The 22,005-nt window shown below is 43.7% G+C and overlaps 1 protein-coding gene across 2 annotated transcripts in view; it reads right to left on the minus strand.

The window, feature by feature from the left end:
- gtf2b (general transcription factor IIB) overlaps positions 1–22,005 on the minus strand; it is a 71,169-nt gene that overhangs the window by 41,969 nt on the left and 7,195 nt on the right. Inside the window, exon 1 of one of the 2 annotated variants that reach the window (XM_069939119.1) lies at positions 17,368–17,530. The exons of the other annotated variant lie outside the window; for it this stretch is intronic. The gene's annotated coding sequence lies outside the window, so the exon portion shown is untranslated. Of the gene's footprint in view, positions 1–17,367; positions 17,531–22,005 lie in introns of those variants that run through there. 2 annotated transcript variants of the gene reach the window in all.

The raw sequence follows: 22,005 nt of genomic DNA on the forward strand, positions 1-22,005 counted from the left end.
CATAAACAGAAGTATTGAGATAGGAGTTGGGATGTTATGATAAAGTACAAGATATTAGTGAGGCCAAATTTGGAGTATTGCGTGCAGTTTTGATCACCTAACTACAGGAAAGACATTGATAAGATAGAAAAAGTTCAGAGAGGATTTACTAGGATGTTGCCCAGACTTCAGGAACTGAGTTACAGGAAAAGGTCAATAAACTGGTTAGAACTTTATTCCCTGGAGCATAGAAGAATGAGGGGAGATTTGATAGAGATTTTTAAAATTATGAGGGGGGCAGACAGAGTAAATGTAGATAAGCTTTTTCCACTGAGGGTAGATGAGATACAAACCAGAGGACATGGGTTAAGAATGAAAGGGGAAAAATCTGGGAGAACTCATTCACACTAAATATTAGCATTTAAGAAGAAATTGGACAGGTATGTGAATGGGAGAGGGAATGAAGGGCTATGGACTGGGTGCAGGTCAGTGGGACTAGGCAAAAAAGGTTCAACACAGACTGAATAGGCCAAAGGAGCCTGTTTCTGCATTGTAATGTTTCATGGTTCTAAAGAATGCTAATTTGCTTAACCATCAATGAAACAACATGGGACATGCCAGTGGGTAAAATTAACATAAGTAAATTCAAGCACAGTCCAAAAGATTACAAGACATCTGGAGTAACCTGAAAGTCAAATGCTTCAAGGGACAAGAAAATCTAAACGTAAGCTATTGCTAAACAATGAAGATCTTGGAAGAAGCTTCCCCCAAATGCAACAGGGAGGGTTTCCCAATGTCCTTACCTACCACCCTTTGCATTCAACCACAATTTCTGCCACCTACAATGCAATCCTAACTCTAGACATCTTCCCCTTTACTGAATTGGTTTCTGAAAGGATCACTCCCTCTGCGACTCCTTCGCCCACTCATCCCTTCCTACCAATTGCCCCCTTGGTACCTACCCGAGACCACAAAAAGTGCTACACTTCCACTTCCTACCACACCACTATCTGACCCCAAAAAGTCCCTTGATTAAAGCAACATTTGTGAATCGGTAGGGGTTATTTACCTCATCTGGTGCTCCAAAGACACAGGAGTGGAAATAAGTTATTCAACCAATTGAGTCTGCCCTACAATTTAAACATGAACTGTTCCATTTTCCCACTCAGTCCACTGCCCGGCCTTCTCCCAATAACCTTTGATGCCCTGGCTAATCAAGAATTACTTAATCTCTGCCTTAAATGCACCCAATGACCTGTGGCCTCCACAACCACCTGTGGCAACAAATTATTTCTTTTCAAAATATTTTTGATTTTATAAATAAAAAATGCAAACCAGTACATAGTTCAATCCTAAAAATGAAATGAAAAAAGCCAGCAAAACTCAGATTATAAATTATATCTAAAGATTATGATAAAAATTCAAAAATGGTCCCCACAATGCTTGGAATCTTATCCTATAATTATTAATTAAATATTGCATCCTTTCTAAACTGAGCATGAGTAGGTGGGGCGTTGTCCTTCCACCTGAGTAGTACAACACGTCTAACCAAAAGTAAAAGACAAGATGCGACACTTATTTGGAGTCAACAAAATATCATCTTCCCCTGTTGTACTGAAAAGAGCTACCAAAGGATTTGGTTTTAACTTTATATCCAAGATTAAACTTCCTTCCAGTACTTTTCAAAACTAGGACAGGACCAAAACATGTGAATGAAAGAGGCCTCATCTCTTTTCCATTTATCCCAACACAAATTTACCTCTGGGTAGATATGAGATAATTTGGCTTTGGAAATATGGGCCCTGTGTAAATTGTAATAAACAATGACAGGCACATAATGACGTAGTACTGACTAACCTAACAATTGAATCCAAGATCTCTGTGATATGGACACATTTAAATCCTGTTCCCAGGCTTTTTAAATTTTGAGAACCGGGACACACCTCAGGCCAGCCTTTTCATTAGAAATAAAGGATATTAAACCTTTATACGAAGGTTGTAAATTTAAAAAGTATCCACAACATTCACATCTGGTACCCTAGGAAAACCAGGTATTTGGCAACAAATTCCAGATTTGCCACCCTCTCACTGAAGAGAATTCCCCCTCATCTCTGTTCTTTTTTTTAATTTTTTTATTTTTCACACCATAAATCACATTAGCCATGATATACACTATTTCATTTTCACACATATACAGTGACTTTTTCTCCCTCCCCCCCCCCCCCCGCCTCCTGCCAAGCCACCCCCCCACCCCCCCCTCATCCATTTTAGGTATACAATCTAGGTTGCATTAAGCCAGTCAGACAATGTTGTCATTCAACAAAAATACACCAGAAATTCTACTGAGTCCATTCTTTTCTTTCCTTCTCCTTCCATCAACTTAGGTAATGTTTGTCCCCGGTAGGTTTTCGCTATTGTATTTAATGTAAGGCTCCTATACTTGTTCAAATATTTCAATATTATTTCTTAACCTATATGTTATTTTTTCTAATGGAATACATTTATTCATTTAAATTTAGTAGTTTCTTCCTTTTAATTTGGTTATGTATTCCATTAATATTTAAAGTCATATAGTTCAGCGTAGCCCTTTTATATTTTGTTTATCTTCTCTTTCCGTTTTTCCATCATTACCTTTCCTCCTTTTCCATTTCTGTTTTCTTATTTTCAACTCTTTATAAGACAACATTCCTACAACATCCAACATTTTCCTTATTCTCCTATTTCTATCTTATTTATCCCCAATCTCCCCTTCCCCTCCTGAGTTGTCCTTTATCCCTTGTCGGACAACCACATCTCCCCTCTCCATTTGGATTTGCGAATCCACTCGCAAGCGTCAACTGATTTTGCAGTGACCGCTATTTCCCCCCACCCCGCCCCCCCCAGAAAAGATTTCACTTTTCATATGTCACAAAGGTCACTCTTTTAATTCCCTCCTTATTCTCTCTATTCCATTACCTTCCCTTATTAATTCTTGTCTATACTATCTATATTTTCCTCTAAGTACAGATACATTCACGTATGCACATTGTCTCTATTCACTCTTATACCTCTTTACCCGCATACATATCAATCGTGGTCATTTTTACTCTCATTACCCGTCTTCATCCCTCAGTCTATTTTTGTCTTTACCCACATACATATCAATCGTGATCATTTTTACTCTCATTACCCGTCTTCCTCCCTCAGTCTATTTTTGTAATTGTTCTGCAAATTTTCGTGCTTCTTCTGGATCCGAGAATAGTCTGTTTTGTTGTCCTGGAATAAATATTTTCAATACCGCTGGATGCTTTAGTATAAATTTATACCCTTTCTTCCATAAAATCGCCTTTGCTGTATTGAACTCTTTTCTCTTCTTTAGGAGTTCAAAACTTTTATCTGGATAAATGAAGATTTTTTGCCCTTTATACTCCAGTGGTTTGTTGCCCTCTCTTACTTTTTCCATTGTCTTCTCCAGTACCTTTTCTCTTGTAGTACATCTTAGGAATTTTACTACAATAGATCTTGGTTTTTGTTGTGGTTGTGGTTTAGGGGCCAATGCTCTATGTGCCCTTTCTATTTCCATTTCTTGCTGTAGTTCTGGACATCCTAGGGTCTTAGGGATCCACTCTTTTATAAACTCCCTCATATTCTTGCCTTCTTCATCTTCCTTAAGGCCCACTATCTTTATGTTATTTCTTGTTATGGTTTTCCATTGTATCTATTTTTTGAGCTAGTAGTTCTTGTGTCTCTTTAGTTTTTTTATTAGATTCCTCCAATTTCTTTTTTAAGTCTTCTACCTCCATTTCTGCTGCTACTGCCCGCTCTTCCATCTTGTCCATTTTCTTTCCCATTTCTGTTAAGGTCATCTCTATTTTATTCATTTTCTCTTCTGTGTTGTTTATTCTTCTTCTTAAATCATTAAATTCTTGTGCTTGCCATTCTTTAAATGACTCCATGTATTCTTTAATAAGAGAAAGTATATCCTTTGTCTTGCCTTTCCCTTCTTCTTCTATTTCACTGTACTCTTCCTCTTCCTCTTCTTCTTCCTCTGGGTTGGCCATCTGTTGTTTCTTTGGTGCCCTTTCCTCCTCTTCTTTCTTGTTTCTATTGTCTTCTGTGGTCTCTTCTTGCTGCAGGTGTTCTGCAGCTGTCGTTGCCGGCTGTGGAGATCGACTCCCCAGCTGGTCCCCCCTCCCGTCGGTGTGTTTTTTTTCATGCGCGGTTGCGCACTTTTACTCGGCTCAGCGAGCCATTTTTGTAGTCCATTATTTACCGACCTGAGGGAGCGGGTTTCTCTCTCCGCAGCGGGCCTCTTCAGACAGGTAATGCCTTCACCTTTTTCCTCCTTTGTCTTCTCTTCCTCTCTTCTTACCGTTGCTTTCGATTTTTCTTTTTTTGTCGCCATCTTCTTTCCACCTTTATACTCACTTTTCTGTAACTTTTATTTCTGTGCCTTTGTGTTTTCCTTTGTTTTTCCCGACTTTTCTGGAGAGGGCTGGAGTTCACCGTCCGGCCACTACTCCATCACGTGACTCCTCCCCCCTCATCTCTGTTCTAAGCAGACACCCTTTAATCTTGAAGTTGTGCCCTCTTGTCCTCAACTCTCCCTCTGTGATAAACAACATTTCTACATCTACTCCATCTATGTGTTTTGTCATTTGAATCGTTTCAGAGACGATCCCCCCCACCCCCAACCCAACCAATTCTCCTAAAATCCAACGAGTACAGGCCAAACGTTTCTCATATGATAACCCTCTCATTCTGGAATTATCTTTGTGAACCTCCTCTGAACACTCTCTAACATCACCACATCCTTTCTTAAATGAGGAGCCCAAAACTACTCGCAATACTTCTGATGTAGTCTTCAGATGAACGGAGCAGATCGAGATTGCTTTGTACCTTCGCTGCCTGCTATAATAGCAAGGACCTCCTGCTGCCTAATTGAGGTCATGTGCAAAATGGAGGAACAACACCTTATATTCTGTCTTGACAGACACCAACCAAACAACATTAACATCAACTTCTACAATTTCTGTTATCCCCCCTCTCCCAGTCTCTTTTTCCCTATCCCTGACTCATTTCCTCCAGCTCTCCAGCCCCTTCCATTCCTTCTCCTAGCATAACTACCCTTCTTAACCCTCTGCTATCTGCCCCACTAACCTCTCAGTTTCTTTCTCTTCTGCCCTCCTACTTGTATTCACCTATTACCTCTAAACGTTTAGCCTGTGTTCCTCCCCATTCCCATCCTCCATCCCCTCTCCCCATCTTTTTATTCACACAACTACCAGTTCTTCCACATTTCTGATGAAGGCACCAGGACAAAACATTGATTGCTCTTTAGTTCCTACTGATGCTACATGCTCTGTTGAATTTCTCCAACAATTTTATTAATTGCACTCAACCCAAGCATCTAGAGGTTTTCCAACTTAATTCTAGAAAGGTTATTCAGCTCTTCTACTGAGGAATTGTAAATTCATAAAAGATCTCAATCTTGGAGTAAATCGCAAAAACTTCAATCGCCAATAAACTGCAATAAATAAGTCCAAAGAACGTGCTACAAACTCAGCATGCAACCTCCATTTTTAGGCACTCTCCAGCCGGATGGCATTAACAGCAACCTTTCTGGTTTCTGCTAACCTTCTCTTGTTTCCCCCTCCCTTCCTCCTGTTAGCACTCTATCCTTTTCCCTCTCAATCACCTAACCAACCCTCCTCTCCTCTCCACCTATTACCTCCTGCCTTTGCAACCACACCCCCCCTTACCCTTTCATTCAGATGCCTGCCGACATTTTTTCATACCTTGATGAAGGGCTCAAAAGTCTGAAGTGTTCATTATGTATTTTTTTTAAATCTTTGCTATAAAAGGACACTGTTTGACCTGCTGAGTTTCACCACCAGTGTTTTTACCTCAATTTTTATCTTGAATATTCAATGTAGAGCAGTGGGTTCTCAATCTCTTTCTTTCCACTCACATACCACTTTAAGTAATCCCTGTGCCATTTGTGCTCTGTGATTAGTAAGGGATTGCTTAAAGTGGGAAGGGAAGGTTGAAAATCACTGCTCTGGACCCAATTGTTAGAGAAATATTTTGCTTGAAAAAAATTGTCATTGGGCCATTTCCTTTGGAGTTATAAAACCATGCATGTAATGAGTCAATTAAGTATGATTAAAAACAGTGGTTTTCAGACTTTTTCTTTCCACTCACATACCACCTTAAGCAACCCCATATTAATCATAGAGCATCAATAGCATAGGGAATACTTAAAGCAAACTCAAATTCACGGAGGGCCAAAATTAAAAACTTGGACTAAGTCGAGGGCCGAACTAAATATTTATTGAAAATTTTCAACAACATCTGCATGTTTTCTCTTTTTTCAACATATGTAATGTTAAACTTTAGGATATAACTTTAGGAGGATGTTACAGGTCAGTAGGTAGCTCAAGTTCACCCACCCTTTGCTTGACCTGAGGGAAACATATTTGGTCCCTGTGGAGATGTAGTCAGCATTCACAGGCTGTGTCCATTTTGGCCTGCATCAGGACTCAGCATTTCCTGCTCACTCCTCAGGCTCTAGGCCTCTATTCACCCTTGACCCACCATCCCTCTACCTGACCAGTCCTTTACCCAACCTCTACTCACCCCTCACTCCACTCACTCTGCCTCTACCCACCCCATCCTATACACGCCCCTCTACTGCCTCTCCCCTCAACCTGTTCCTCCCTCTACCCGTCTCTCACCCTCTAATCACCCCTCCCCTACTCGCCCTGCCCCTCCCCTTTTACCTCTTCCCTATCCACCCCTCCTTCTACTCATCCCTCCCTCTAACTGACCCTCGCACCACCATAACTTCCCCTGCCCATTACTCCTCACCTGCACCCTCTGCCCACCCCTGCTTACCCACCCACTCAGGCCCAGCGCGCTGCTGATCAACCTTTGCGGACAGCCACCATCTCTCTCTTCATGTGCAGGGCCGAACCAACCATCTCTCTCTTCATGTGCAGGGCCGAACCAACCATCCCTGGGGTACACGCGGGTGAAAGTGCTGAAGGCCGTGGCGACCGGGAGAAGTGCGCTCGCGCTGTGGAAGGGCCGTCCGGTGCCAGTCGCGCGGGGCTCGTGCTGTCCAGGGGCCGTGCGCAACCTGCCATGCCCGTCGTGCCGACAGGAAATCAAAGGCGCTCGCCCATCCGCCGCACCGCTCGAAAGGTGGGAGAAGTGACTGGTTGTGCGGGGAGCCTTCCAACTGGCTTACCGGCTGATGACATCGACAGACGTCTCATGTTACAATTTCTCGTGTTACAATGGGGAAGGATGTGCAATGAAGGGGGAGGATGGTGGGGGTGACATTACCAAAAAACAGCATCGGCTCTCGCTGCAGGGTGGGCCACCGCTAATACATTTTTGAAATGATCTTGCGGGCCAGAGTTTGACATGTGTGACTTAAAGTGAGTGGAAAGGAAAAGGTTGAGAACCACTGGTGTAAGGTATAACTTGCTTAAAAGCAAGAGTTCAAATAATGGAGCAAAAATGTAGGCCCATTAAGCTTGTTCTGGCATTTTATAAGATCATGGCTGATCTGGCCATGGACTCCACTCCACCTACCTTCCTTTCCCTCCTAACCCTTGGTTCCCTTATGATACAAAAAGCTATTTGTCTTAATTATATTTAGAGGCAGCCTCCACTGTTTTCTTGGGCAAAACTTCCACAGACTTAATACTCCTGGAACAAGCAGTGTCTCCTCAACTTTGTTGTAAATCTACTCCCCGAATCTTCTATTTCTTGTTGTTACGGAGTCCAGAGGACCCAAAAACCAGCAGGAATAGATATGCACCACAACACAGGATTACTTAAACAAAAGTAGTTTTTAATTATATTTGAACAAGAAAACAGTGTTAAACTTTAACTTATTACTTAACCTACCTAACCTACTTAATATCCCCCCCCCCACCAAAACTAAGCGCAATTGTGTAATGTATATTTAAAATTAGAAAAGTTCTTTGGTTCACAGTCCAATCTCACTAGTTGCAGGCAATTCTTGTACTGTGCACTGAAGTTAGCATTAACAAAGTTCACCAGGCTTTGGTGTTTAACAGGAAAATGGTTACTATTCAGGAGGGTTCTTGCTGGTTTTCAGAGAGATTCCTTTTCCAGGACATCCGCACCTGATTCCTTCTCAATCAGCATTGCTGACGAAACTTCCCCCCCTCAGGGTTCTCCAGATGATCCTCTTTCTTTCAGGTCACCTTTCAGACCACCAGTCTTCTCCTTTAAACAGGCAGCCTTCCAAAGTTTGCCAGCTTGTCCCTCTGGAATTGATTTCTGTGACTCCTTCTCTCTCTGTTTCACACCCTCCCTCTCTGAGAGCAAAATTGATCTGTCCCTGCCTGCAAAAATCACATGCTCTCCCAGGCCAGCTGTATTCTGCAACTTGGTTGCTCTTTCTGCTAAAAGCACTCTGCAAAAGTCCTGCAATTTTTTTTTGTGTTTTAAAATGTGTGTGTGTGTGCAAGATGCTCTAGCAATTCCTCCCAAACCACCTCAAAATACTCTGTCACATAAGCCGCTTTCTGGTGTTCTGTTAGAAGATTAGGTGCCTGCAGGTGCGGTTAGAGGAGTTGAGCTAGCATATTTAGGTGGCCACGGAATGGACGGCTTTCTGGCACCTAAACATGCCAGCTGACTGCCAGCCGTCTAGCAGAGAAAGCTGGCTACTCCAGACAGGTGCCTAGTCCCGCCACGCTGACCTCATGTCATAGCAGCGCATCAAGGCACGCCTGACAAACAGCTCAGGCATGACTTGACTCCTGCTGCCGGTCTCACCTCACCCCCCCCCCCCATCCATGCCCGCTCGACTCTCGCTGCTGATCTTCCCCTCCCCCCCAACCCTCGCCCACCCAACTCCCATTGCCCCTGCCGGTTCCCCCCACTCCCACCTGCCCAACTCCCATTGCCGGTTCCCCCTGCCCAACTCCCGTTGCCGCTTTCCCCCTCCCACCCTCGCCTGCCTGATTCCTGTTGCCGCTCCCCCCCTCGCCCGTCCAACTCCCATTGCTGCTGCTGATTCCCCCCCACCCTCACCCGCCCGCCTGACTCCCGTTGCCACTGCTGGTTTCTCCCTCCCACCCTCGCCTGTCCAACTCCCATTGCTGCTGCCGATTCCCCCCCACCCTCACCCGCCCGCCTGACTCCCGTTGCCACTGCTGGTTTCTCCCTCCCACCCTCGCCTGCCCAACTCCCATTGCCGGTCTCCCTCCCCCTACCCCCGAAGTGGCAGTGGGAGCCGGGTGGGCGAGAGTGTAAGGGGGAAAATGGCAACGTGAGTCGGGCAGGCAAGTGGAGGAGCGGCAACGGGAATCAGGCGGGCGAGGGTGAGAGGGGGAAACCGGCAACAGGAGTCGGGCAGGCAAGGGTGGAGAATGGCAGTGGGAGACTAGCAGTGGGAGAGGGTATGAAATAAAATTTAAAGTCTACTTTAGTCTGGCTTCCTTGTCCATGGAGGCGATGGCTGACAACGTCATCAGCTAGCCCCCTGACAGCCCGGCCGCTTTCAGCTGCCACAATCGATACTCTGAGCAGGCTAGTTATACCTCTCGGAGAAGGGTTAGGAGAGTAACCCTCCTGGCCGGCTTTTCCGGTTTCAGATGGCCACCCGACAGCCGCACAGGAGTATTCTGTGAAGCTTTACAGTCGGGCTTTGTGGTCACCTGAAAGCGGCTTTAGTTCATCTACCAGAGGAAGCAGCCTTCCTGTCTTTTTTTAAAATCAGTCACTGAGTCAAGATTCAAGTAGCTTTCGAAACAGAATCTACTGTCATGAACATCATGAAATTTGTTGTTTTGCGGCAGCATTACAGGTGTAAATATTCTCACTTTTGAAGTTAAAATTGATTACTGCTGCTAAATGATTAAGACCATAAAAGCACAGGTCAAAGATGAATGTTTTTTGAAAAAGGTTAAATGAGGTTGGCATAAATGGGAATCAGAGTGTTGGGTCAGATGATAGAGAAGCTGATGCAATGTGCAGAAACAGTGTGAAGAAGAATAAGCAGTGGATAGAGCATAACTCAATCAGTTTGGATGGGCAGAAATGCGTTTAATAAGAGAAGCGGCACATTTGGGGGGTGGCACAGATGCCAGCAATCGGGACTTGGGTAAGGATCCCGCACTACTCCAGCTTCCTCCAACCACTCAAAACAGGATGGGACAGACTCGTGGGCCGAAATGGCCTGTTAACGTGCTGCATGCCTAAATTTAAGAGCAAGGGTCATGAACTTTGATCAGTACAGAGAATACAATGCTGAAGTCATTATAGAGGCTTGGATGTTGCAAAGTCAAGATTGGCTGATTGATGTTTTGGGTTTTAAAAGTTTCACAAAGGGAAAGGGAGGGAGAATTTTAATAAACAACTTGAATGAAGAAGTAGAAGAATAGATTTGTAAGTTTGCAGTTGACATGAAGGTTGGAGGTTTTGTGGAGAGTGTAGATGGCCATTGTAGGATGCAACGGGCCATATACACAGGATACAGAGTTGAGTGGAGAAGTGACAGATAATACACTTTGGAAGATCTTATTGAAGGATTCTTAGTAGATTGGAGGAACAGTGCAACCTTGCAGCCGAAGTCCATAATCCCTCAAAGACAGACTGGTTAAGAAGGCATCTGGTTGCTGGCCTTCATTAGTCGGAGGAATGAGTTCAAGAGATGTGAGGTAGTACTGTAGCTCTATAAAACTATAGTTAGACCACAATTAGAGTATTGTATTCTGTCCTTGTCACCTCATGATAGGAAGGATGTGGAAGTTTTGGAGAGGCTAATAACTTTTTACAGTGAGAAGAAGTGGAGGGTGTCTGGAAAGTACAGCCAGGGTGGTGGAAAAGGAGATTCAATAGGGGCATTACAAGACTCTTGAGCCCCTGCTGTGCTGTTCTAGGTTTTAAAAGCTTTTACAATTATCTATTAGACGTCACCAAAAATACTGCTGACATTTCCAGCAAATAAACATATGCACTTTTTGTATAAAATACAACAGCACAGTAACAGGCCCTTTCGGCCCACAACCTGTGCCACCTAATTACACCCAAATGACCTCCAACCCCATGTACATTTTGAACAGTGGGAGCAAATCGGAGGCCCCAGGGAAAACCCATGCAGGCACAGGGAGAATGTACAAATTCGTCACAGGCAGCACAGGATTTGAACCCTGGTCCCAATCGCAGGCGCTCTAAACCTCTCTATATTTTTAACATGAGTGCGTTGGAGCATAATCCTGCAATAACTTATTCAGTTGTTACGAACCCAAAGGCCAGCAGCAATAGACATTCACCAAGACAAGTAATTATTTAAACAAAAGTTGTTTTTAATTAACTTTAAACATGAAAACAGAATCAAACTTTAACTTATCTCTAGACATAACTAACCCAAATTAACCCCCTTCTAATTCTAAGCGTATGTGTATATAGTGTGTGTGTAAATTTAAGTTCTTTGGTTCACAGTTCAATCTTCTTCCAAGTTCTCTGGTTGCATGCAATTCTTATACTGTGCACAGAATTTAACATGTATAAAGTTCACCAGGCTTTGGTGCTCGAAAGGTAAATGGTTACCACTCAGGAAGGTTCTTGCAGGGTTTGCAGAGAGAGATTTGTTGTTCCTGGATTTCCACAACTGAGGTACCACCATTAGTCACCTCAAGGTCTCGCTGATTAAACTAGCCCCATCAGGGTTCTCCAAATGGTAACCTCTTTCTTTCAAGCTATCACAGAGTTCCTTTCTGTTCCCTTATTCTAAGAGAAACATCAGACAGATAGCACTTTCAGCCATCCGCCTCTCTGGAGCTTTTCTGTTTCCAACCAGCTTTTCTTGGCCTGCTTCAGCCGTGACTGTTCAGTCTCTTTCAGTGTCACACACACACGCAAGCTGAGAGAGCTTGATGCTTTCTTCTTCTCTCTCTCTCTCTCTCCAACTGCTAGAAAGCCCATATGACTCTCTCATTTCCAAAAAACCCCACCTTCTTCAACAAACAACAGGAGTTATCCTCCTGCTCCCATCTGTTGTCTTAGATAAACAAAACCCAGGAGTGATCTTTCTGTGAGCACACTGTAGGTACTTTTAAACAGCTAGTTTGTCTCCTCTTCCAAACAATGGTCTATTCATTTCATGACATCATTTCAATTAGCACCCACTTGTGAAATGTACATAGCATTCTCCATAGATCCTGCAATGTTACTGAATATGAATTCTTCAGTATTTCAATTAAGGTCTGTTTTAAAATGTGCGTATGTATGTAACCTACTAATCTTACCAAATTCCTTCCAATATTTATCCATTACACAGTATAATATATAGAGCTTTAAAAATTGGTAGCTATTCAAAACTTGAGATCCCCACAGCATTCTTACATATTTTAACACAGCAACTTCTGTTATGCTTGTTCTTTCAAGAAGAATAACTTTACGTGAGTTTAACACTTAACTGACTTTATTTCCCTTGAGCTGGTTCAACTGACTTCCAGTGATAATGCCCACGACTGCCGTCATATACCACTTCCAGTTTCCGCCCAACCGTGCGAGTTGCATGCTGAGAAATGTAGTTCTTATTTACACACAATAATACATCTTCAAAAAAAAACATAGCACAATACTATGTCTATGTAACAAAAGTGTCTACATTCCATGGTCAGTGTCTTTTCACCAGTTGCATCTGATGACTTCTGGCTTCACAAAGTAATACAAGTGTATTCAGGGCATCTGCAAGATTCAGATGAAGTTCAGAAATCTATGAAGAGGTTTCTGTTTATCAGCAAGTTCATGAATTAAGAAGCAGAGCTTTCATCTTTACTTTTTCACCATTTCATCCAAATATTTATTCACTCGTATTTTTCTGTTTGGCCCCTTGGGCTTCAACTTATCCATTATATAACTCTGTGAGCTTCACAATCTTGGCCACAGCTGCTACAGTGGTGGTGACATAGTGGCCAGTTCTTCTGATAGTGTGGCGGCTCCTTAAGCTTTGTAGTTGAAAGAAGATGGCTTGCATTTTCCAATTCCTTATCATGAAAAGACTCCTCGTGTTGTTTTCTTAAGAGTTCAGATTCTTGTATCGATATATTCATCCTCTAATGAAGCCATTCTTTTTTTAGATGCAGCTGAAGTTGCTCATTCGACTCTGTCAACAATCTGTCCACTGTGTCTGAGAGTCATTTATTGTGTTCTTCAATGCTGCCATGCCGCTCTTCAGCCTTCGTCAGAGGTGCAATTAGCTGGGAAAGTTCAGCTTCTACTTCTAGTAATATTACTGCTCGCTTCATTGTTTGCTGTTGTTTCCATTCAGCCAGTTCCATACGTTCCTTTAACTGTCTATTTTTGTCTTCTAACTAAATCTTTAAATGTCTCAAATGTTCTCCCATCAGTCTCGTGTTCTTATCTTTCATCTGTGAAGCCATTACAAAAACTCTTTTCTCTTCACATGCATGTAGACCTAATATTGGCTGTACTCTCCCTTCTACAATCAGTAGCTGTGACCTTAGATGCCACCCTTTGTGCTTGAACCCCCTTTTCACTGGAACGTTCTCTCCAGTGTAGCCTGTCATTTTTAATTTCACGGGATAAATCTTGCTCTTTATGGTGAGGGTTTTGTAATCATGCATAGATAACAGATTCACTTGGGCTCCAATGTCAAACTTAAATGAAATTACTGTCTCATACACAGTCACTGGAACAATCCATTCCATTTTGATAACATTCCAGGATACATTTGTTTTAGATGTGATAGATCAGGGGGTAAAAAAGGGAGAGGAGTTGCTCTGCTTGTTAAGGAGGACATTACTGCCGTGAGGTGGCAAGATGGTCTGGAGGGATCGTCCAGTGAGGGTGTTTGGGTGGAATTGAGGGGTGATGGAGACATGAGGGTGCTAATAGGGGTGTATTACAGACCATCAAATGGGTCAAGAAAACTAGAGGAACAAATGTGTTGAGAGATAACGTATATGTGAGAATCATAAGGTAGTGATCATGGGAGATTTTAACTTCCCTCACATTGATTGGGATACCCATACAGTTAGAGGGCTGGATGGGCTAGAGTTCGTTAAATGTGTTCAAGATTGTTTTCTGAATCAATTAGTAAAAGAACCGACTTGGGACAGTGTAATACTGGATCTCCTGCTAGGGAACGAGCTAGGTCAGGTATCAGACATTAATGTTGGAGATCCAATTGGGTCTAGTGATCATAATTGTATTAATTTTAAGGTAGTTTTAGGGAGGAGCAAGGAGGGGCCTAAAGTTGAGGTTCTGGATTGGAGAAGAGCAAATTTCGAAGGAATAAGAAGGGATTTGGGGAGTATTGAGTGGGACAGGATATTTTCAGGTGAGGGTGTAAATGAAAAATGGAGGATATTCAAAAAAGAAATTATGAGGGTACAGACTAGTTATGTCCCAGTGAGGATCAAAGGAAAGGCTGGAAGTCATAGGGAGGCTTGGTTTTCGAGGAATATTGGAAATTTGGTTAGGAGAAAAAGGGAGGTGTACAAGAGGTATCTTCTTCTTTGGCTTGGCTTCGCAGACGAAGATTTATGGAGGGGTAAATGTCCACGTCAGCTGCAGGCTCGTTTGTGGCTGACAAGTCCGATGCGGGACAGGCAGACACGGTTGCAGGGGAAAACTGGTTGGTTGGGGTTGGGTGTTGGGTTTTTCCTCCTTTGTTTTTTTGTCAGTGAGGTGGGCTCTGCGGTCTTCTTCAAAGGAGGTTGCTGCCCGCCGAACTGTGAGACGCCAAGATGCACGGTTTGAGGCGATATCAGCCCACTGGCGGTGGTCAATGTGGCAGGCACCAAGAGGTATAAAGAACAGAGAGCTGACAATTTGAAGGACTACAAGGAGTGTAGAAGGAATCTTAAGAAAGAAATTAGAAAGGCCAAAAAAAGGCACGAAGAGGCTTTGGCAGACAGAGTAAAAATAAATCCAAAGTGTTTCTACAAGTACATTAAAAGTAAAAGATTAGTGAGGGATAAAATTGGACCCCTTGTAGATAGTGAGGGTAGGCTGAGTGAGAAGTCAGAGGAAATGGGGGAAATTTTGAATGATTTCTTTGCCTCAGTATTCACTAGGGAAAAAAATATTGAACCAGTGAGGTAAAGAAAAATAGTGGGGAGGTAATGAAGCATATAAGGATAACCGAGGAGGTAGTGATGGCTGTGTTGAAAAAGATAAAGGTGGATAAATCTCCGGGACCGTACAAAATATTCCCAAGAACACTCAGGGAGGCTAGTGGACAGATAGTGGGGCCATTAACAGAGATATTTAGGATGTCACTGGCCACGGGGGTAGTGCCAAAGGATTGGAGGGTGGCGCATGTGGTTCCGCTGTTTAAGAAAGGGTCTAAATGTAAACCTGGGAATTATAGGCCTGTGAGTCTGACGTCTGTGGTGGGCAAGTTGATGGAAAGTGTTCTGAGGGATGGTATTTACAGTTATTTGGAGGTACAGGGATTGCTAGGGAGTAATCAGCATGGTTTTGTCAGGGGTAGATCATGCTTGACAAACCTGATTGAGTTTTTCGAGGGGGTTGCAAAAAAGGTTGATGAAGGGAAAGCTGTGGATGTTGTCTATTTAGATTTAGTAAAGCTTTTGACAAAGTTCCCCACAGGAGGTTAGGAAAAAAGGTGGAGGCATTAGGTATAAATGAGGAGGTAGTGAAATGGATTCAGCAATGGTTGGATGCAAGGTGTCAGAGAGTAGTGGTAGAAAATTGTTTGTCCAATTGGAGGCCGGTGACTAGTGGAGTTCCTCAGGGATCAGTCCTGGGTCCACTATTGTTTGTTATATATATTAACGATGTGGAAGTAGGGGTGGAGAATTGGATAAGCAAGTTTGCGGATGATACAGATTAGTGGTGTTGTGGACAGTGAGGAAGATTACCGTAGATTAAAAGGTGATTTAGGAAGGCTGGAGGTGTGGGCTGAGAAATGGCTGATGGAATTTAATACAGATAAGTGTGAGGTGTTACATTTTGGAAAGGCAAATCTAAATAGGTCATATGCATTAAATGGTAGACAATTGAGGAGTGCAGAGCAACAAAGGGATTTAGGAGTTGTGGTAAATAGTACCCTCAAGGCTGATACTCAGGTAGATGGTGTGGTGAAGAAGGCATGTGGAATGTTGGCCTTCATAAATCGGAGTATTGAATTCAAGAGTAGGGAGGTTATGATGAAATTGTACAGGGCATTGGTGAGGCCAAATTTGGAGTACTGTGTACAGTTTTGGTCACCAAATTATAGGAAAGATATAAACAAAATAGAGAGAGTGCAGAGAAGGTTCACGAGAATGTTGACAGGATTTCAAGGTCTGAGTTACAGGGAAAGGTTGTGCAGACTGGGGCTTTTTTCTCTGGAGCGTAGAAGTTTAAAAGGGACAGACAGAGTAAACGTGGATAGGCTTTTTCAATTAAGAGTGGGGGAGATTCAAACTAGACGGCATGGTTTAAGATTGAAGGGGGAAAATTACAAGGGGAACATGAGGGGAAATTTCTTTACGCAAAGGGTGGTGAAGATGTGGAATGAGCTTCCGACAGACGTGGTCGAGGCGGGATCATTGGTTACATTTAAGGAAAGACTGGATAGTTACATGGATAGGAGAGGACTGGAGGGGTATGGACCGGGTGCTGGTCAGTGGGACTAGGAGGGTGGGGATTTGTTACGGCATGGACTAGTAGGGCCGAACTGGCCTGTTCTGTGCTGTAAGTGGTTATATGGTTATATGATAGCAGCAATCTGTAGTAAATCCACAAAGAATTCCTCCATTTCTTCGTCCACTCTGTATACCTTTTTCTTGGTATCCCCTGCTATGCAGCACTTTGCAAAATGATTCTTCCCACATTTGTAACAGGACTTTCATAGGCAGGACACATCTTTGAAATATGTCTACCTCCACATCTGCTGTATTAACTGCTTGAGTTGACCACTTTGCTTTGTTGTCTTCTTTGGCTTGGCTTCGCGGACGAAGATTTATGGAGGGGGTAAAATGTCCACGTCAGCTGCAGGCTCGTTGGTGGCTGACAAGTCCGATGCGGGACAGGCAGACACGGTTGCAGTGGAAAATTGGTTGGTTGGGGTTGGGTGTTGGGTTTTTCCTCCTTTTGGAAAATCCTGGTGCTCTGCTTATCTGTTTTAATCACATTCACTGTTGAGTTTATCCTGTGCTGTCCATCCTGTACAGCTCCTTAGCTTGTGCTCAGTGGTCTCTGGCCCTGCACATATTCACAACCTTTTCCAGAGTCAAATATTTTTCACACAACAGTCTTTCTCCAAGTCCTTTATCTGGGATTCAGCACACTATTCTGTCTTTAATGAGTGTATTTTTCAAATCTCCAAATTCACAGTACTGCCTCACTGCGTGAAAGCTAAGTATTGGTCAAAGTTCATACCTTGTTTCTGGTCACAGGAGAAAAACCTGAATCTCTCAAACGCGACGTTTTTCCTTGGCACAAAATGCAACTCAAATTTTGTCTTCAGAGTATCCAACGTGATATATTAGCTGCGATCAGTGGTGTAAAGTACAGCCGCTTTCTTTTCGCTTGCTTGACACCCACAACACATGGTCAAACTGTAAAACTAATCAATTTAAACATTTTACTTGGAAAATTATGACATTTCAGCTCATCTTAGTTAAAGAAATCCTGAAAAGCCATCTCTTGAAAGATCCTGCAGTATTTACCCTCTTAATTCAATCACTCATCATTGGGTAACAAAATTATAGATTAATCCTAGACTGTAGATATTAATCTTCTGTTTGGTGCAAATTTAAAATAACACTATAGAGTTCTATTTTCTACAACCATCTCCTACTGCTCCAAAACATCACTTCTCCAATTAGAAACATTCAATATTTTCCTGAATAACATTTTTGACACTGGAATCTCAGTGAAATGTAGAAGGCTGAGAGGGGATTTAATAGAGGTGTTTAAGATATTGAGAGGGATAGACAGAGTTGATGTGGAAAGGCTTTTCCCATTGAGAGTAGGAGAGACGGATGCAAGAGGTCATGGGTTGAGAGTTGACAGGCAAAGGTTGAGGAGTAACATGAGGGGGACTTCTTTACTCAGAGAGTGGTAACTGTGTGGAATGGGCTTTCTGGGAAAGGTGGTGGAGGCAGGGTCAATTTTGTAATTTAAGAAAGAGTTGGATAAGTATTCTTCTTATTATTAGAAGTATTCTGGTTAACCATCTAGGAAGGCACATCTTAATCCAGAGGGGAGTCAACCTTTGAAATTTACTACTCAATTGCAGTTCATTACTCAAATGGAGGTGCTGTACATTCAAATCAGGGATCAATTGATTTGCAGCACACAGAGCCTTCGGCCTAACTCGTGAAAAGGTGGGTCCCTTAGATCCCTTTTAAATCTTTCCCCTCTCATTTTCAACCTTTGCCCCTTTCCCTGAGAAATACTGACCTTTATCTGGTATACCTCTCTGAAGACACACTTCAACCTCCAATGTTTCAGGGTAACAAGCCCCACGCCATTTAGTTTCTCCTTGTAATTCAAGTCCTCCAGGAACAAACATACTTGTGAATCTTTCCTGCACTCTGAGGCTGAATGATATCTTAAAGGTAATCAAGGGATGTGAGGCTAGTGTGGGAAAGTGGCAATGAAGTGAATCTTCAACCAGTTTTCAAGAATGCTGCAACAGACACTAAAACTGAATGGCTTCACCTTTCTTTTCTCTTATGTAAGAACATTCCCTGTTGTGTCTTCATTATTTCAACATTTTTTTTGGTATATGAATGACCGAAACTGGAGGTACATAAAAGTGTGATCAAACCACAGAATGAAGAAATTTGGTCTCAACTGCTTCTTCCTTGCCATTTACCTGGTTCAATATAGACTATGAAAACTCCCGTTATTTCTTCTCATCATTACATACCTTAATATCATTCATGATATTTGTGCATAGATTTTTTTTGCGCTTGTTTTCTGCTTCACATTGTTCTTCCTCCTTGCACATCATCTCTAACTTGTAACTGCACTGATTTATTCAGTTTGCACATAACTCAAGAATAAACTCACTTGTTACTCTCTGATCAATCACAAGCGCCAACCGTCACTGCTCCGATGCAGTTAAGTATGGGACTGCGACAAACTCATTGATTAAGTTGCCTCCCCCACCTTGCGGTACATCATTGCAAAATTTGACTTCACATTTAGTGCCCACAACCAAGTCGTTCACACAAATTTAACAAAGTATTTCCAAATCATGTCAATTCTCATTTAGTATTTCCCACAGATAGAACTCCTGAAATGTTTTACCCTTCACAATCATTGGTAAAAACATGTTATCCTTCAGCATGTTGATTTAAATCTATATAATTGAGGCCTGTGAAAGCTGTTTTCCTCATAGTACAGGCAGAAAGCCTATTTTGGTAGCTCTTGTGTAAAAATAAAAACTGAAGTAGATCAGCTCTGATCAACTAGACTTGGGACTCATACTACCTGGTGCCAATCAGAGACTGGACAACAAAAAAAATTAATTATTAATATGTTCAACTAAATAGACAAGTTAATTGAAGCTTTAAGCGTTATATACATATTTTTTCTCTAAACTGAGAATCATATTAGTATTCCATAGAGATGTGTTGATGCCAGAGCTGGCAAGTGAGATCAACTCAACATATACTGGACATCATGAGGGCAAGCAACAGGGAAGAATAGCTCTAATACACCAGTGAATAAGTAATTCTGATTTTTCATGCTCCCGTGATCTTTCTTGGTGTTATTACAGGCATGAACTGTTGTGAGGGAACAGTGAATGTTTCCGCATTATAATGACATTGTAGAGGCCTGCGCGCTGAGACACGGACCAGCCTGCGAAATGGCTGATGTACGCTGTGACCGCACGGACTTAGGGGTGACACTGGCCATCGTCCCAGGTGACCTCCGCACAGCAGGAAGACGGAGAACTCTGGCAGGAACACAGGCTAATCTGAGGGTGGCCCTCCAATGACAGGGGCCCACATGATCACAACAGCCAGAGCAATAAATCAGTCTCTCTTTCCAAGGCTTTGGTGTGCGTGGTGTTGTTCTCCATGCTCGCATAGGTCCTGACAGCGACCATCCACGTGGTCTCTCTCAGACTTCCAACGTTCTGCGCATTGCAGCCACATGTGATTCGAGCAGGCCAAGGCTCAGTTCCAGCTTTGCTGCATCACCGCCAGTGGCCCCTGCTACTTCTATATCATGAGTACTGTCAATCAGGACACAGTGGTAAGGGTTGTAGATTTCCTCCGGAACAAGACAAATACGTGGCCCTCAAAGAGCTACTAACCTGCACTTCCAGGCTTTGCCGGCACAAGCGCGCGACCTGAATGCTGCATATGGATGGATTGGGGGACAGGGCCCTGTCTACCCTAATGAGGAAGATGCTGGCTCTAACCAAGGGCCACAAGCCTTGCCTGCTCTTTGAGCAGATCTTTCTGGAGCAGCTGCCCGAGAATATATGACTCTTGCTCGCACACGAGGACTTCTGTAACCCCTGGAGGGTTGCAGCCCAGGCGGACATGCTCTGAGAGCGAAGGACACCAGCGCTGTTGAAGACCACATCAGCAAGCCCCATAAACCAAGGCCAGTGGAGAGTCAAGAGAACACCCCAGGACACCTATGCTACTACCACCAGTGATGGGGTCCAGAGGCCCATCGATGTCGCCCACCCTGCGGGTGTTCAGGAAACGCTCTGGCCGACCGTCAATGATGGCTGAGGTGGTTAGCCCATGTGACAGCCTCCTCCATTCTGGGATTCACTGTCGGGCAGGCATTTCCAGGTCAACATATGTGCCAAGATAAGCATCCTACTCCCCCAAAGGGCTTCCAAAGCCACAAGGGCAAGCAGGGACCAGCATTGAGGGCAGCCAACAGCTCCTCTATTCAAACTTTTGGGACCCGCACCATCCCCCTTCATTTCGCAACAGCGCTTTACATGGACCTTTACCCTCATGGCAGTTAGACAACCAGTCTCGGGGCTGACTTCCTTCTGCCTTGCTTGTCGACCTCAAAGGACGACACTTGGTGCACACCAAAAACCTTTCAAACTCTGCCTCTGGGGGAAGCCAAGCTACCTGACCCCCACCTGGACTATCACACTCTCAGTCAACGAGTTCACCCGCATCTTGGCGAAGTTCCCCTCGAGAGTGGTGCCACAGTTCTCCGTGGCCGAGACAAAGCACGGGGTAAGACTCCGCATATCATGCCCCCCACTCAATGCCGGGGCATGCCAACTCCCTCCTGAAAAGCTCAGCCTGGTGAAGGAAGAGTTTAAGAAGATAGAGGTGCTTTGAAAGTCCCTGGACCTCTCCCCTCCACATGGTGCCCAAATCAACAGGGGGATGGAGGTCATGCAGTGTCTACCCCCGTCTCAATGAGTTCACCAACCCTGACAGATATCCTGTGTCCCACATCCAAGACTTTGGCAACAACCTACACAGGGCATTGTGTTCTCCAAGGTGAACCTCATCTGGGGTGGGGTGGGGGGACCACCAAATCCCAGTCCACCCCTAGGACATCCCCAAGACTGCAATCATAATCCCCTTTGGCCTCTTTGAATTTCTCCACATGCCCTTCGGGCTAAAGAACGCGGTACAAACTTTTCAACAGCTGACGGATGTAGTGGGCCGGGACCTCACATTTGCATTAATCTATTTGGATGATATCTTCATCGCCACCGCTGCTGCAAGGACCATGCCGCCAACCTGAGACAACTGTGCACCCAATTGAGTAAGTTCAGGCTGACTACCAACACCACAAAGTGCACTTTGGGCACCATCAATTTCCTGGGGCACAGGATTAACAGATACAGGGTAACACCCCTCCCAGAGAAAGATGAGATGGTCTGGCATTTCACTAAGTTACGCACGATAAAAGGGCTGCAGAAATTCACCAGTACAATAAACTTTTACCACAGGTTCATACCGGCAGCAGACATCAGGCAAGGCAAAAGAAATTGCTTAGGACGTCCCCCAGGGCATTCGATTGCCAAAGATGCACTGGCCAATGCCACCTTCCTGGTCCACCCCA

The sequence above is a fragment of the Narcine bancroftii genome, chromosome 5 (assembly GCF_036971445.1).
Source record: "Narcine bancroftii isolate sNarBan1 chromosome 5, sNarBan1.hap1, whole genome shotgun sequence".
Taxonomy (NCBI): domain Eukaryota; kingdom Metazoa; phylum Chordata; class Chondrichthyes; order Torpediniformes; family Narcinidae; genus Narcine; species Narcine bancroftii.